The sequence below is a fragment of the Peromyscus maniculatus genome, chromosome 5 (assembly GCF_049852395.1).
Source record: "Peromyscus maniculatus bairdii isolate BWxNUB_F1_BW_parent chromosome 5, HU_Pman_BW_mat_3.1, whole genome shotgun sequence".
NCBI lineage: Eukaryota > Metazoa > Chordata > Mammalia > Rodentia > Cricetidae > Peromyscus > Peromyscus maniculatus.
The window spans coordinates 128,295,367-128,310,420 of NC_134856.1; the positions used below are offsets into that span (position 1 = coordinate 128,295,367).

Below are 15,054 nucleotides of genomic sequence, written 5' to 3' on the forward strand. Positions count from 1 at the left end.
GGCCAAATACATACCACATGGGCCTTTGGGGAACATTTATCTAAAACAGCACCTTCTATCGTTATTCCAATCCCACATCTACTCTCTGTATGGTTAGAGGAAGAAGTTTGTAGGCAGTTTTATATCAACTCTGACTTCAGTTAGGTTACTTAGTTTCTTTGGGAATATGAAATTGAGAGACATTCTGACTGAGTCTATTTGATCATAGCATATGAAACATAAAGTTAGGGGGTGTAGGGCATGTTTTCTTTCATTAAGTAGAGGAATCCTAGACTACAGGGATGAAAGATGATCGAGACAAGGCAATATTTAATTTTATGAGGTGCTCAGATATAAAGTTAAACATTGCTTCTAGGTATGTTGGTGACGTGCTTCAACCAAAGATTAGTATTTTCATTGGAAAACAGATGATTCCCTTCAATGTATACGTAAGATACCAATCCACTAAGGGCCTGAATGGAATCAAAAGGGGAAGGAAGGCTGAGTTCATGCTGTAAACTGAAACACCCATCTCCTGTCCTTAGTAGCCCTGAGTCCTAGACATTTTGCTATCCTTTCTGGCTCTCAGGGCTTTTAATTCTGTCAAGTTTTCTTGGTCTTCAACTTGGAGATAGTGGACTGTAGGACTTGTTGGCATACGAGTCCATCCCTTTCAGTGACTATACCAAACCTTTCTCACTGTCTGTCTGTATATGCACCATACACATGTGCATGTGTATGTCTGTGTCTGTGTGCATGTATGTACATGCACCCACAGTTGTCTCTACACATGCATGCATGGGTTCTATACCCACAGGTTTTATATTCAGGGATTCAACCAGCCATGAACCAAAAATGTAGTTAAGGGCTAGTGAGATGTCTCGGCAGGTTAAGGCACTTGCTCCCATGCCTGATGACCTGAGTTTGGTTCCCAGAACCCGCATGGTGAAATAAGAGAACTAACTCCCACAACTTGTCTTCTGAGCTCCACACTCATGCCATGGCATGTTCACATACATACATACACACACAAATAAAAAGGTTAAAAATTTATGTTAAATTTAAAGCTAAGCCTTTGTATTGAACATGTGCATACTATTCCCCAAATAACAGAGTGTAACTCTGTTCACCTCAAGTCATTTAGAGATGACTTAAAGATGATTTGAAGGGTTGGAACTGGACATGGTGGTGCACGTGTGTAATGTTGGCACCTTGGATATGGAGGCAGGAGGATCAGGATCTACATAGCTAGACTCTGTCCCACAAACAAACAAACAATAATAGTAAAATAAAATATAGGGTTGGAGATGAATGGGTTATATGCAAATATTATACCACTTTATAAAAAGGACTGAAACATTCACATATTTAGTTGTTCTGGGGATCTTAAATACCTTTAAGATACTGAGATGTTCATATTCCATATATATTAAGATACTCCATAAATATACATCTGTAGTCCATGCCTTAGGGTTTCTATTGCTGTGAAGAGACCCCATGACCATGGCTACTCTTATAAAGAAAACATTTAAGGGAGTGGCTCAAGTTTCAGAGGTTTTGTCCCATATCATCATGGTGGGACATGGAGAAATTTAGGCAGACATGGTGCTGGAGAAGGAGCTGAGAGTTCTACATCTTGATTCACAGACAATGGGAAGTGAACTGTCTAATATGTTGGGCATAGCCTGAGCAAAGGAGACCTCAAAACCCATCCCAAGTGACACACTTCCTCCAACAAGTCCATACCCACTCCAACAAGGCCATATCTCTTCAAAGTGCCACTCCCTTTGGGGGCCATTTCCTTTCAAAGCACCACAGTCCATATATATATATATATATATATATATATATATATGTATATATATATACATATATAATCTCAAAGTGACTCTGTATGCCAAATTTCCTTGTAACTTATTCCACTGATCAGTTACAAATCAATCCTTTAAAAGATGATTACATTTTATGTATTGTGTGTGTGCACATGTATGCCAGTCAAAGGAAAACTTGGAGGAGTATCCTCTCCTAACGTGGGGTTGGAGAATCATACTCAGGCTATCAAATTTGACTGTAAGCACCATTACCTGTTGAGCTATTTCTCTGGTCCCCACTAACATCCCTTTTTATCCCTGAGCTAGTGAGCTGATCACTATATAAATAAGACACCTAGTTTTAAAGGGCTATGTTCTCTCTAATTTCTGTCTTTCCCACCTGAGCCTTCTCCCTCCATGCTTTCCTCCCAGGAAAGGCTTACCTCTCTGAGGATGTGTCATGGGACTGGAACTGGATTCGTCAAAGGCAGGAGGATTTGTATGTCGGTATCTGCTGCTTTAAATGCCCCTGTGGCACTCTCCTGGATTCTTTCTGTACTCCTCCACTCCTCCTTTGATTCATTCTCTGCCCACAGCCAGTAGTTTTTTCTCAAATAAAAATCTGACATCACATTCCTGTGCTAATATGTCGGTGCCCCTCCTTATCTGTGAAATAAAGTGCAGTTTTTAAAAACACGGCCCAGGAGCGCTGCATGATCTGTTCTCGGCTGATCGCTTCTGGCCTTGAGTCCGCTCTCCCCAACCATTTGTATTCTCACCTCCAAGAGATGAACTTTAAGTTCCTTAAGTTGCCAAGTTATTTTTCCCTTTTGGCTTTCTCTTCTTGTTCCTCTCCCTTCTGTCTGTCCTGTCTACTGTTGCAGCCCAATCGCACTGACCCTTCGATCTCCGTCATACTGCCCTCTGTGGGCGTTCTTCGTCATAGCACCTGCACTGAAGAGCCGCTTGACTCACCCGCTGGTCCCCTTCACATCCTGTCCGCAAAGATGCTTTATAAGCTCTTCAGTCTCCAGAACTAATTGCAATGACATGTTTGATGATTTCATCTCCCAGTATCTACCTCCTGCTCAATATAGAAATCTGACAGTTCTAGTAACTGCCTCCTTTTAAAGCCCTAAGATTAGAAAGCTATTTGACAAATTTAGAAATGATAAGGAATTAATGTGGAGTCTCTTTCAATGGACATCTGTATATTCCAGGGCATTGGTATAAACTGGTTACCAAGTTAATTCTGGTCAGCCTTGGAGTTACAACATGACTATGAATAACTTATTCCATAAATATGCATTGTACTGGTAGGTGAATAAATGACTAGAATACCATTTGACATTTCGCCTTCCACCTTCCCGCTGGGCTTACGTCACTTTCGGCTCTCTCAGGTTAGTGAGAGGTGATGTTTCTTGGACTGCTTCCCATCCTTTCTCATCTGCTGTATTATTAAGTAGGCTGTACTCATTGCGAGTTCGTCCTCCATTAGAACTCTCTTCCTTGAGTATAGCCATCTGCTTCTCCCTGGAATTGGAGCCTCAGAACTGGGTCTTTCCTGGGTCAGAGGAGGATGGGACAGACTCCGTAACCAAAACCAGAGAGTAATTAAGGGCTCCATCCTGCGCTCCTCCTGGCCCTGACAGGTGGCATGCATCTATAGTACTGGCTAAGGAGACTTGCCCTGACTTGTGCAGCTGAATATATCCCTCCCGAGACCCAGTCAAACTCCCAGCACCCTAAGTTTAAAGAGAGGGGATGTCTACATTTTAAAAACACGGATAGGTTTATTTTGGAAAAATGTAGATGCCTCAGAACAGTGCTTACGGAGAATACCAAGCGTTGGGAACTGGGGTGAAGACACTCAGTGGAGGCGGGATGTGGAGGTAAATAGTTCCTTGAACCTTGTCGCGAAGATGAAGGATTTTAAACGGGTTTTCTGAAGTTGCTCCGCGTCCGGATTTCCTGGACCACTCGCGCTGCCTGCTTGCTGAGGAGTGAGTGCGCCTCCGGGGGAGGTGTGCGCGCGCGCTGGAGGCAGGGAGGCGGCGGAGAGGGGCCTGGCTCCCGGAATAAACAGCGGGGGAGAGGCTCGGCGGACGCCCGCGGCCGAGGGAGCGAGGTGCAAGGGCCGCAGGCCACAGAAGCGAGCTCCGGGATGGTAGCTAGGAGATCGGAAAGCCTTTGATGCCAGAAGCCGCTGGCTGGAGACACTGACAACCCAGCCCCTCCGGGAGTCTCAGGCTGTGGCTCAGACCCTAAGGTAAGCAGTGGCTCCTTGCAGCCCAGGAGCTGCGAGACCAAGCGTGCCGGGTGCGTTCCTACCTCCCTGGGGCTGCCACCTCTACACCTTCTTCCTTTGCCCTTTCCCGGGGTCCTCCCGCCAAGCTGACGCCCTGTGCTGGGTGACTGGCGGCAAGGGCGCGTTCTGGGTTTCTGTTCCGCGGCCCGTGGGACCTTTGCCTCCTCTCTGCCACCACCCCTCACTTTCACTTCTTTCCCAGGACCGCTCCAGGAATCTGGTGCCCCAGACACTGGGTGCTGAGAGCGAGTGGGTGGCACGAGATCTTCCACCCTCTCCAGGTGTGTGATACACAGATGCATTAATTGCCCCTAAGCTCTGGAAATAAGTTGGCGTCTAAAATACTGCAATTCCTCACCTTCCATAACCTACCCTCGCCTTTCATTACTGTCTTTACTTTGGAAAGAATATCAACTCTCAAATCAGGTCATTGCAACGTACCACCTCATCTTTGAGTCTCCACTGAATGTCAAGTTGGGATTCCCCAGTCTCTACCCTACCCGCCCCCCCCCCCCCCCTTCCCAGTTTAAACAATGTTTTCAAGGCTACAGCAACTGCTACAAGTTTATTCGACCTTGAAGCACTATCTCTTATCCAGGAGCTTGGAAAAAAAAAAAAAAAAAAAAAAAACAACCTCAGGCCCCACCCTTGATTCAGATCTGGAGGGAGAGGGGGAGGAACTGAGGGAGAGGCAGAGGGAGAGGCTGTTGTGTATGTAACTGTGCTTTATATCTAAAAATCCTGCCAGAAGTGAGTGCGCTCCTCGCTCCTCATCATCAGCTCTCCTCTTGAAAGTAGCCCGGCATGGAGAAAGCTCCGTTCTCCAAAGCTGATGGTTTGATACGGTGCCATCACTTCTGGGATGGCAGTTTGGGGGAAGGGGCATCTATTTGGAAACTCAGATACAGGAGTAGGGGAAAATGCCATACTTCTAAGAGACCACGTTTTTAAAATGTGAGCATTTCCTCATAAATACTCCGTGCTGGAAAGGGCGGAGGTCTATCCTGCAGGGAATCAGAAAATCTTCCTCTGACTGCCCCTTGATTTTTGTTAAGGATGGAATGCAGGCCTTTGGCTGGTTCACTTGTTGCTTACTTAAAGGCAAAAGACTCAGACAGACCAATTGCCAGGCAACAAAAGAAGGAACAATCGTGTAAATTGATCCAAATCCTGCTAATGTTCCTGATTATGTGAGCCCAGGTCTTCTACTCTGACTGTCCTGTAAACTTTGCATGTTGTCACAGTTGCACATCAGCTAATTTTCCATGCATCCTTCTATGTATCTGAGCCGTTCTAAGTACCTGTGAAGCCATCAGAGGCTAACTATCAGGAGAAAGAGAGAGTATTTGTGTCTTCTGAAGAGCTGAGGGAATGGCTAATTAACATATTGTCAAATAGATATGATGTTAAAGCACTTATTTCTTTTCATGGAACGATATGTGGTGAAATAGGAATGATGCTTGGTACCTGCTTTCAAGAATATTAAGGACAGACTAGAGACTGTGAAGCCGTGAAGCCTTTTGAACGTTTGAGAAACGACGCTGTCTAGTTATTGAGCCAATGTGATTGTTTTCCTGGCAAAATTTCTCTCCTTTCTAAAATTAACTTTCCCTAAGGAAAACTAGTGCAGATGCACATGATTCAGCCCAACCAAGTCCTGAAAATTACCGTAAATTTCAAAACTGACCTCACTTTATTCCTGTGGATCCTTGTCTGAGGGCTGATCGTGGCACATGCAGAAATACCCATTGCTAGCTGGCCTTTGCAAAGCGCTCCTTTGATGGCATGGTTATAGACAGAGCGTAGGATTATGCTACAAGTTCCATTGGTGAGGCAAAAGTTATTCCCCAAAGGTCTTGTGTATGTTGTACACATTAGTTCTGAGACTTCCATAATTATATATGTAACACATGTTTTTAATATGAACCCAAAACCACAATATTTTTCTCTGTGGTGGGACATTTAAGCACTAGGTTTTGATCACTTTTCATGGAAATTTTAATTTGACAGAACTAAGGCCTTCAAGAAAATAATTCCATAAAGATCTCTTTGGAACTAGAAGTCCTTAAAAGAAGAGAAAAAGATGTTTGAGGCCCCTGGCTGGCTGTGTGCACAGCCTTCTGCAAGTCTTGAGAGTAACGGTGGATCCAGTTCTGGCAGCCTCCGACTGTGGATGATTAGACCCTACCACCATTCTGCAGACCTTTAATTTAGTCTGTAACTCGATGCTTCACTGACCCCACACATTCTCTTTCTGCCACGCTAGCTCACAGAGGAATGGCTGGCACTTTGGATTGACATTTTTTCCCCTCCCATCAATTAGAACACACTTGTATAGGTTGCAGAATGGAATTGCATTTTTAACTCAGTATTCTAAGAAGTACCTTTGGTCACAAAGAGCATAGCCCTATGCAGGCTGCATCATTTGTCTTGTTTCACTGTGCCATGCTAATTTCTCAATGATTCAAGGATGTAGAAATAATAGAGTCACAGGGTATTAAAGCTGGAAGGGCACTTCAGAATTCATCCCGATTTTAATCATTCTTTTCTACAGATGAATACCAAAGTGCTCATTGCCATAATCCAATCTTTGAGACTAGGCATTAAGTTTTACATCTTTCCAGTTCTCAAAGTAATGAGGATTTTTGTATACCTGAGATGAATTTATATATGAATTAAATAGGGTAGCAACGGCTGCTGAGGAGGTTGCAAATCTCGGCGAAATTTCCAATGAAACTCAACATAGCATTAACGACAATGTAGGTCATTTACAAAGGCACCAAGCTACTTGAAACTAACTCCCTAGGACTTCCATTATCTTGGGTGGGGACTACTTGAACTGGCTGGCAGAAGACAAAGGGTACCTCAAGGCAGATAAAGATGGGCAGGAGAGTAAGATAGGCTGTGGAAAGAGCAAGCTTTGTGAATCTGCAAATCACTCAAGGGTGCATAGCCTTCAGCTTCTTTAAGTTCCTTTAAATATGGTAGTTGTCTTATCATTACATCAATCTTGGACAGTTGATGTGGACATTAAGTGTGTGTGAGCTGAATTATAAAAACATGGCTACTTTATAATGACTTTTCAGAATTACGTTGTATCTCAGATAGCCCCAAATACGTGCAATGCAATCGTCTATAGGTCATCCAGCACTCTGCACTCATCAGGAAGTGGTGTGCATCCTTCATGAAGATGCTAACTTCTCTGAATCACAGCTCTAAATAAAGAGGATAATGACTGCCTTTTAGGGCAGAGTTTTTAGTCTGAAATCATAGAAATAATCCTTGTTTCTTTCCTTTGGACCTCTACCTCATTGAGACCTGTCCTTTAAAAGTCCATTCCTTATGTTTCTATCCTTCAAAATCTTTATCTGGAAGATTCTTACCTCTAGGAATCCTCAGACTGAAAGGGGTGAGCTCCTGTCTGGGCCCTGTCTTATCACTTCCTCTCTCTGTGCAGCCATACCACTTCCTGTTTCCTCCTCCCAAGTGCTGGGATTAACATGTGCCTCCCAAGTGCTGGGATCAAATACCTTTGATCCCAAGTGCTGGGATTAAAGGTATGTGCCACCACTACCTGGCTTCTAGTAGCTAGCTCTGCACTATGATCTCCAGGCAAGCTTTATTTGTTAGAGCACAAACAAGATATCACCATAATGCACATTTGGGGCTTCTGAGATATTTCCTAATTCTGAAAAGACTTTATAAGGCCTTCATATATTTGTATATTTCATCTTAGATGCATTCAATGGAACTCAACCACCTGGCATTGATTTAATACTTAGAAACAACCACATTTAATGTGTTTCCAAGATAAAGTGGACCCCCCAATAATCAAATGTCTAAAATTTTTTCTTTATAATTTTCAGAAATTTGAGGATGCACTAAACACCTATTGATGACTAATTAATGTACTCTTCACTGCTCTCTAAACACAAGTATCTAGAGCAGTGGTTCTCAACCTTTCTAATGCTGCAACCCTTTAATGTAGTTCCTCATGTTGTGGTGACCCCCAACAGTAGATTTGCTACTGTTGTGAATCATAATAAATATCTGTGTTTTCTGATGGTCTTAGGTGACCCCTGTGAAAGGGTTGTTTGAGCCCTAAATGGTCATGAGTGGTTGAGAACCACTGCTCTACTGTGTAATGTCTCCTTCCAGCCTAAGAAGTTTTCTTGTCTTTTAATGCTGCTCTTTGAGAACAGTTACAAATTAAAACACACGCCACGCGATGGCTCATCGTCACTGTTAATGGGACTGGATTCGGAACTGCCCAGAAGACCAGGTATGTCTATGCAGATGCATGCAGGTGTCTGTGTTGTAAATGTGGGTGGCACCATCCCTCACACTACAGTCCTGGATTAAAGAAAAAAAAAAAAAAAGGAGAAATCAACTGAGCACCAGCATTCATCTCCCTCTGCCTCCTGACTGCAGAAGCAATGTGACCATGTGATGATATGCCCCATGCTCCTGCCATCATGTGGTCCCAGCCGTGATGGTCTGCATTATCAACCTTGACTGAAAAGGAACTCTTCCTTCCTTAGATTGCCTTGTCAGGTGTTGTCATGGTAACAAGACAAGAAACTGATAATTGCTGTGTTACAATTGAGTCTCATATACCTTGATATTATAGTTAAGATGCTATATTTGTATTTTGAGAGCATAGATATGTATATGTTTGGCTATATTTTTTATTAATCCTATTTCCAGATAGTAAAGAAGTACCTTACAAAATATTTGTTATAAAAGTGAACATTACTCTGATAAGGTTGAGAGTCATTGCTTTGTAAAAATATTTCTTACTGGGTCTGAGAAAAATACAACAGTAATATCTTTAATTTTGTGAATGAATGCATTTTAACCTGTTGCTTTGGGTTTTGTCATTTAATCTGCTTGATTAATGCTATATGAGTATACCTAAGATCTGTAATCTGTTTACTCTGCCTTAAAGAAATCATCACTGTTAGTCTAGAATTAGGAGTTATGATGCACTCCATTACATGTTATTGACCTCTCTGGCTAACTCCATGCCCAGATGGAAGGAGAAGGAAACATTGAAAATAGTTGTGGTTTGCTTTACCACTGCAGAGGAAAGAGATAGCAAGAAGTAGATGAGAGCAGGGAAAGGTATATATTTTCTCTCTTTCTTTCTTTTTGGCACAAGGGGCTCATATAGCCCACCCCAGTCCAGACTGGCCTTAAACTTCGGATCCTCATGACTCCACTCCTCTCAAGTGCTGAGATTACAGGTGTTCTCTACCACACCCAGGTTTATGTGGTAGTAGGAATCAAGCCCGTGCTTACTAGGTAAATACTACCAACTTAGTTCTACCTCCAGCCCCCATCTTCTTTATTGTATATACCTAGACTACATTGGAAGAGAAATCTTTTTGCCCAAGTCAGTTTTTGTTATTGTGACAAAATACGAGACATAGAATATGGGACATAGAATACGGGACACAGAGTGCTTATGGGGAAGAAACATTGGTTTAGCGTGAAGAGTTCAACATTCAAAAATCTGGTGCTGATGTGATTTTTAGCTATATCACACCATGGCGTGTGTGTGTGTGTGTGTGTGTGTGTGTGTGTGTGTGTGTGTGTATGTGTACATTTGGACCAGCGAGGAAAGGGGGAGGCAGAGAGGAAGGGAGAGAGAATGGATGGATGATGGATGGATGCATGTAAAGATGAACAAAGAAGAAAATAGTGAGTGCAAGGCCCAGCTTGGGATATATACTAATGTTTGGGATATATATATTAATGTTTCAAAGAAAAATTAAGATTGCCAATTAAGGGTGTTAAAACATTGCCATCTAACATTAGCCTATTTCAGAAAAGAAGGAAAATCTGATTATAACAAGTTGACTGAACTACCAAACAAGTCTCTCAGATGGTGAAGTTTCACCTTTCCTTCAGAACTGTCTCCTTTTCCTAAGTTTCCATCTTTTCTTCTATCATTATGCCTCATGGCTTGTCTTCCCTCTCTGACATTCCCAACTGTGCTCCTCTACTGTTGGTTTCTCATTGGGTTATAGGTCTAATCCGCTTTCCTATCTTAAAAAAGCACGGGTTAAAATTAGCAGGGCTATGAATGAAAGCAAAAGCAGAGGGTCTGGGAGGAGAGGCTAGCTGGAGAGTTGTTGTATAAATAGAGTTAATAGGACTCAGGGACTGACTGGCTATGACAGGTGACGGAGAGGAGATAACTCTTCCTAACTGTGTGTTGTTGTAGAAGAGGAACCCTGGCTGGGAGAATGAAAACAAGACTTCAGTGTGGTGGAAGGGACAGAGGGAGGGGATTCTGACTCTGTCTGTGAATTCTGCTCCTCTGTGATTCCAACTAAACTGCTAACCCACTTCAGTATACCTAGCTCTTGGGCATGCCTTTTCCTCAGAGTTGGAATGTAAGCCTATCCTGGGTTACAGGTGGAATATTCTCTCTCTGAGATGAATGGGGCAAGAAATGTTTCAGATCTTCCAATATTCAAATTCATAATGAAGACAGGAAAAAAAACCCAGCTAATATCTTAGGGATGGGACCCATGTCTAAACATGAAATTCACTTAGAGACATATGCTTGACATACTAGTTTGAAGGTATTTTTTTTTCTTTAAAGATTTATTTATTTATTATGTATACAGAGGAGGATGCCAGATCTCATTATAGATGGTTGTGAGCCACCATGTGGTTGCTTGGAATTGAACTCAGGACCTCTGGAAGAGCAGCCAGTGCTCTAAACCTCTGAGCCATCACTCCAGCCCATTTTTTTTTATATGGCATTTTTAATGCACCTGGGTTTTAACTGCAACCTTTCATTATAAAGTAAGAAATGGAATTTTCCACTTGTGATGTCATGTTAATATTCAGAGTTTTGACTTTTAGAGCATTTGTGTTGCTGGAGGGCTTCTCTCCAGGTTCCACCAAGCCCCGCAGTCCCACAATCCACGTATAAAATAGTCACTCAGACACTTATATTACTTATAAACTGTATGGCCATGGCAGGCTTCTTGCTAACTGTTTTTATATCTTAAATTAACCCATTTCTATAAACCCATTTCTTGTCACGTGGCTGGTGGCTTACCGGCGTCTTTACATGTTGCTTGTCATGGTGGTGGCTGCAGTGTCTCCTTTCCCTTCTTCCTGTTTCCCCAATTCTCCTCTCTCCTTGTCTTGCCTATACTTCCTGTCTGGTCACTGGACATCAGTGTTTTATTTATATAGAGTGATATCCACAGTGCATTTGGGATTATTGATGCTCAAACTCTGTGTGTTGTTTCCAGGAACTTTCTAGGCAACAGAATAAAAAAAAATTTAACTGAGAAGACAATGAACCAAATGATGGTAATAAGCATGCAACTTTATATTAGAAATCTTTTTAGTGTCCCTGTTGGCTGTAGCCCAAGATAGACTTCACAGCCCAAAGTGAGGTAAGAACACATTATAGACCTGGAAGAGGAAACACAAGAACATGAGTTAAGCATCATTCAGAAATCAGCCAGCTCATTGCCCACTTCCATCTGATAAAGGTTAGAGAGGCCAAGAAAATAATAATTAGGAGGTGGTTTTTAGAGAGTTGGAGAACTCGAGTTTTCCCCCTACACCCTGGCACCGTAAGAAAGGGGTGAGAGGTACTTCCTTATTTAAGTGTAAAGAGATTATGTTGGTCACTTGGAGTATTTGCTGTGTGCCCTCTAGACTGAGAGGCATAGTATTTAGTCAGAGTTTCTCTGTGTCCTGGCAGCTGCTCCCAAATAATCACTCAGAGACATATTATTAATTATAAATGCTCGGCCAATAGCTTAGGCTTGTCTCCAGCCAGCTCTTACAACTTAACCCATTTCTTTTTAATCTATGGGCTGTTCAGAGGCTCGTTTACCTTATCTATGAGCATCCCATGTTGCTTCTTCCTGTCTGGTTTTCGACTCCTCAGACTCTTTCCCAGCATCCTTTCTGCTCTGAAAATTCTGCCTAGCTATTGGCCAAATCAGCTTTTTATTAACAGTGAAAACAACATGTTTTCACAGTGTACAGAAGGATTATTCCATAGCAATAGTGGATCTATGGTTTATGTCTGAGGAGGTTAACAAGAGCCTGTGTGCTGGTTCCCATGATGGCAGAGCAATGGAAAGAAAGCACATTGTTCGGGCGGTGGTGGCGCACGCCTTTAATCCCAGCACTCGGGAGGCAGAGCCAGGCGGATCTCTGTGAGTTCGAGGCCAGCCTGGGCTACCAAGTGAGCTCCAGGAAAGGCGCAAAGCTACACAGAGAAACCCTGTCTCGAAAAACCAAAAAAAAAAAAAAAAAAAAAAAAAAGAAAGCACATTGTTCCATGGTTTGATAGACTAGAGCACAAGGATGCTCTCAAAGATAGATAATGATGGAGAGTGAGCTAGCCTGGGGTAATCTCAGGTCATGGTTAAGGGGGCCACCTATACCACAATAGTGTAAATGGAGGAAAGTGCAGTAAATGTCCATCAGTGCAAAAAGGTTCTGCTGGTGACACACCCCTACTGATGAGGATGGAGTAGGTTCCCTGCTTCACCACTGTCCATCCCCACCATCAATATCCTACTCCATGGAAAAGCTATAAAAGAAAGTCCACTAAGGGCTGCTACTGTACCTCTGAGTGATAGAATGTATGCTTTGAATATGTGAGGACCTGGCTTCAATCCCTAAAATTCACACACACCCAGATCACAGCCTGCCTTGGATCATTGCATCTGTGTTAGTCAAGAGAGAATTTGATGATTACTCCCTCATCTTCATCCATCTATCTATCTATCTATCTATCTATCTATCTATCTATCTATCTATCTACTATGCAGCTCTTTCTTGCCTGGAACTTCCTATGTAGACCATGCTGACCTCAAACTCACAGAAATCCACTTGTCTCTGCCTCCCAAGTACTGGTATCAAAGGAATACAACATTGAGTCTGGCTCCTCCTCCTACCTCATTCCCAGATAAGAGATTAGTATCAGAAACTGGGGGACCTAGATGAGCAATGTGGAAAGCGAAGCCTTTCCATGTCCACCTTCCCTGATACAGGAAGCAGCATACATCAGGCTGTGGCTGGAGGAGGAGGGCAGCCGCTGTCCTTTCCATCAAGTTGGAAGAGTAGGGGCTGCCTTAGATTGGGTGCATCGGCAACAGAACTGTGATTGACATTTTGACTTGGAATGGCTTAAAGAGTCTCTGATGATCAGAAAAGTCATGACAACTATCCTGAATCTAATCCAAAGACAAGTAAAGAACAAACCATATATAATTTGAGATTTTGAGAGCAATAGAACCAATGGGATATCCATGGTCATATGTATGGGAAGATTTATTGTGGGAAATGGCTCACACAGTTATTGGTGCTGAGAAGACCCCTGATCTATGATGGCAAGTGGAGGACCAGGCAGCCGGTACTGTAATTCAGTCCAGTCTAAAGTCCCAACACCCAGGCACTCCAGTGTCCGAGGCAGGAGAAGATGGATGTCTCAGCTGAAGGAGGAGAATTTGCCATGGTTTGCTTTTCTCTTCAGCTGAAGCCTGCAGCAGGTGAAGAATGCTTTGTTTTGGATGCTTTTTATTTGCTGTACTAATTCACGTGCTAACATCTAGAAATACCTTTACAGACATATCCAGCATGTTCTACCAGCAACCTGGGTATCTCCTCATCCAGTCAAATTGATACATAAAATTAAGCAGCAGCAGCAGCAGCAGCAGAGGAAACTGATAATGTTTTTATTGTACCACGTGAGGACTGCTTGCTTATTTTAATAATCACAAATGGCTTCTCAGTGATGTATGACTGAGAAGAGAATAGAAAGGAAGGGCAGAAGTGACTGTCATATGAACTTATCCATCGAAATGCCACTAAGATTACTGTTTTTGTTTCTTTAAAGTAATGCTAGGAGCATTTTAATTAATCAATTTAAATATGCATTTGGAAATTTTAAAATGAGCTTTGCAATCTGTTCCACAGCTGGGGAAATGATCTGACATAATGCCTCTGTGTAATAAGCACACAAGACATTTCTCTTCTGCTTCCAGAGAATCACAGCAGCAATGAAAGGCTGAGATAAATGGTTTACCATTTTTGCTCTGCCACTGATCAATTTTAGGAAAAAGCGTGTTCCTGTAAAACAATAGGGATGGTGCCTGTAGCCAACAAACTCCAGAACAAACAACATTAATAGATTCCTCTTTTCGGCATCTGGGGATTTAAAAATGCCTTTAAATGCTTAGCTTCCAGATTATCTTCACAGGATTTGCAATACTATCCAATTCAAGTCTTTTAATGGTAAACGAGTAACAAGGGGACAATCCAAACAACAATCCCAATGTGTTCCTACAACTTGAAAAATGTATGTGCGTCGCACACAAAAGTATTTACGATGACAGAGAACCAGTGCAACAATTTACTCCAGGGAAGTAGAATTTTGGATCCAGTAGGAGATTAGAGTCCTGTAGGATGGAAGAGAGGCTCTAGCTTGGCATGGAGACCTGACTCGGTGTTTCCTGGTTCTAGAGAAAGTCCTTGCTGGGCCCTTAGACTCCTGAGAGCAAGGCCGTGTGCAGCAGTGCCCTTTTAAATGCACCGTGCAGCCTCTTTAGTCTAGGTAAGAGGAGGAGTGCTGGAACCGGATGAGTAGAAAGTGCTCAAGACTTTTGTCACCATGCAGCTGCTGCTATTGATTTTTTACCTGTGACAAATGTTCCTTTCTTTCTTGTGTATGTAGGTATGTGATGTGATGTGTGTGTGTGTGTGTTTGTATGTGTGTAAGCGCATGTGTGTGGGTATGCACACGGATGGTTGTGCAGGCGTATGTGGAGGCTGGAGGTTGACATCCAGCATCTCTCCCTATTGCTCTCAGCCTTATGCATGGAAGCATCTCTGCCTGAACCTGGGGTTGCAGTCTCAGCTCATCCAAACAGCCAAGTGCTGGGGTTTCATATCCTGGAAGCAAGC

The 15,054-nt window shown here is 42.8% G+C and overlaps 1 protein-coding gene and 1 long non-coding RNA gene across 2 annotated transcripts in view; one reads left to right on the forward strand and one right to left on the reverse strand.

The window, feature by feature from the left end:
* Positions 1–308: 308 nt before the first annotated feature.
* On the reverse strand, positions 309–2,683 carry LOC143273204 (uncharacterized). The gene is made up of 3 exons (XR_013051099.1): positions 2,570–2,683; positions 2,234–2,456; positions 309–452 (listed from the first exon to the last, which is right to left on the reverse strand). It is a non-coding gene; the product is annotated as an uncharacterized LOC143273204 (long non-coding RNA).
* A 1,205-nt stretch (positions 2,684–3,888) lies between these two features.
* Rnf144b (ring finger protein 144B) overlaps positions 3,889–15,054 on the forward strand; it is a 151,792-nt gene continuing 140,626 nt past the window's right edge. The window contains exon 1 of the mRNA XM_006972855.4: positions 3,889–4,059. The gene's annotated coding sequence lies outside the window, so the exon portion shown is untranslated. The remainder of the gene's footprint in view (positions 4,060–15,054) is intronic.